This window comes from Gasterosteus aculeatus, unplaced genomic scaffold (genome assembly GCF_964276395.1).
Source record: "Gasterosteus aculeatus unplaced genomic scaffold, fGasAcu3.hap1.1 HAP1_SCAFFOLD_82, whole genome shotgun sequence".
NCBI lineage: Eukaryota > Metazoa > Chordata > Actinopteri > Perciformes > Gasterosteidae > Gasterosteus > Gasterosteus aculeatus.
The window spans coordinates 37,224-40,000 of NW_027554937.1; positions in this window are offsets into that span (position 1 = coordinate 37,224).

The window sequence follows — 2,777 nt, forward strand, 5'->3', positions numbered from 1 at the left end:
TGTAACGCATGGATGAATACAGAGTTCCAGAGAGCGGCAGAGACCAGACCATGTCCCTGTACGGGACACTATTCTCGGATGCTGATGTCAGAACAGCAGGTGTAACGCATGGATGAATACAGAGTTCCAGAGAGCGGCAGAGACCAGACCATGTCCCAGAACGGCGCACTATTCTCGGATGCTGATGTCAGAACAGCAGGTGCAGCGGACGGACTAATACACAGTTCCAGAGAGCGGTATTTCACGACAGATATCCGATGATGAAGCGCTATTGTCGGACACTGATGGCAGAACAGCAGGTGCACTGGATGAAGGAAATTAACAGAACATAGTTCCAGAGAGCGGGATATCCCAGACCAAGTCCCAGAACGGCGCGCTATTGTCGGACACTGATGGCAGAACAGCAGGTGCACTGGATGAAGAAAATAAACAGAACATAGTTCCAGAGAGCGTGATATCCCAGACCAAGTCCCAGAACGGCGCGCTATTGTCGGACACTGATGGCAGAACAGCAGGTGCACTGGATGAAGGAAATAAACAGAACATAGTTCCAGAGAGTGTGATATCCCAGACCAAGTCCCAGAACGGCCCACTATTCCCGGACACTCATCTACTTAAAATCTCCCTGATTACCTGCCAGAACAGAGCAGATCCAGAGAGCGGTATTTCACGGCAGATATCCGATGATGAAGCGCTATTGTCGGACACTGATGGCAGAACAGCAGTTGCACTGGATGAAGGAAATGAACAGAACATAGTTCCAGAGAGGGGGATATGCCAGACCATGTCCCAGTACGGGACACTATTCTCGGATGCTGATGTCAGAACAGCAGGTGCAGTGGATGGATGAAATAAACAGTTCCAGAGAGCGTGAGATCCCGGCTGATATCCGATGAAGAAGCACTGTTCACGGACACTGATGGCTGAACAGCAGGTGCAGCGGATGGATGAATACACAGTTCCAGACAGTGGGAGATCCCTGACCATGTCCCAGTACGGGACACTATTCTCGGATGCTGATGTCAGAACAGCAGGTGCAGTGGATGAAGGAAATAATCAGAACATAGTTCCAGAGAGCGGGAGATCCCAGACCATGTCCCAGTACGGGACACTATTCTCGGATGCTGATGTCAGAACAGCAGGTGCAGTGGATGAAGGAAATAATCAGAACATAGTTCCAGAGAGCGGGATATCCCAGACCATGTCCCAGTACGGGACACTATTCTCGGATGCTGATGTCAGAACAGCAGGTGCAGTGGATGGATGAATTAAACAGTTCCAGAGAGCGTGAGATCCCGGCTGATATCCGATGAAGAATCACTGTTCACGGACACTGATGGCAGAACAGCAGGTGTACCGCATGGATGAATACAGAGTTCCAGAGAGCGGCAGAACCCAGACCATGTCCCAGTACGGGACACTATTCTCGGATGCTGATGTCAGAACAGCAGGTGCAGTGGATGGATGAAATAAACAGTTCCAGAGAGCGTGAGATCCCGGCCGATGTCCGATGACGAAGCACTGTATGGGACACTTTGAAGGAAGGGTCGGTCTCCTGGATGAAAAAGACTTTAATTTTCTGACTTAAAAAAAAAAGTTAAAGTTTCCAGTCGGGACGATAAGGAGGGCAAAAAAACCCGGACTTTTTTGGCTCCGTCAGAAACTAAGTAAAAGTCGGAATATGTGGCGCAAAGCCCTAAAATCCCCTGGAGAATTTTGAGCGGACCGGAAAAAAAAAGTTCCAGCTGACATCACTGGGCCACCAGGTCGCAGATTTCAGAAACCTGGTTTTCGGAAACACAGGGCTCCAGGGCTGAGACCCGGGCTTCGTGGGGAGCGTTCCCCAGCTGGGCCTAAGCATCTTCGGACAACTTTGGGCGGAAAAGCGGGTTCGGGAACCGGGATACGGGGCGGGTTACGCGGCGTGACCTGCCCGAGTGCAGTGCACTATTCCCGGACACTCATCTACTTAAAATCTCCCTGATTACCTGCCAGAACAGAGCAGATCCAGAGAGCGGTATTTCACGGCAGCTATCCGATGATGAAGCGCTGTTGTCGGACACTGATGGCAGAACAGCAGGTGCGGTGGATGAAATAAACAGTTCCAGAGAGCGTGAGATCCCGGCTGATATCCGATGAAGAAGCGCTATTGTCGGACACTGATGGCAGAACAGCAGGTGCAGTGGATGGATGAATTAAACAGTTCCAGAGAGCGTGAGATCCCGGCTGATATCCGATGAAGAAGCACTGTTCTCGGACACTGATGGCAGAACGGCAGGTGCACTGGATGGATGAAATAAACAGTTCCAGAGAGCGTGAGATCCCGGCTGATATCCGATGAAGAAGCACTGTTCTCGGACACTGATGGCAGAACGGCAGGTGCACTGGATGGATGAATACACAGTTCCAGACAGCGGGAGATCCCTGACCATGTCCCAGTACGGGACACTATTCTCGGATGCTGATGTCAGAACAGCAGGTGCAGTGGATGAAGGAAATAAACAGAACACAGTTCCATGGAGCGGGAGATCCCTGACCATGTCCCAGTACGGGACACTATTCTCGGATGCTGATGTCAGAACAGCAGGTGCAGTGGATGAAGGAAATAAACAGAACACAGTTCCATGGAGCGGGAGATCCCAGACCATGTCCCAGTACGGGCCACTATTCTCGGATGCTGATGTCAGAACAGCAGGTGCGGTGGATGGATGAAATAAACAGTTCCAGAGAGCGTGAGATCCCGGCTGATATCCGATGAAGAAGCGCTGTTGTCGGAC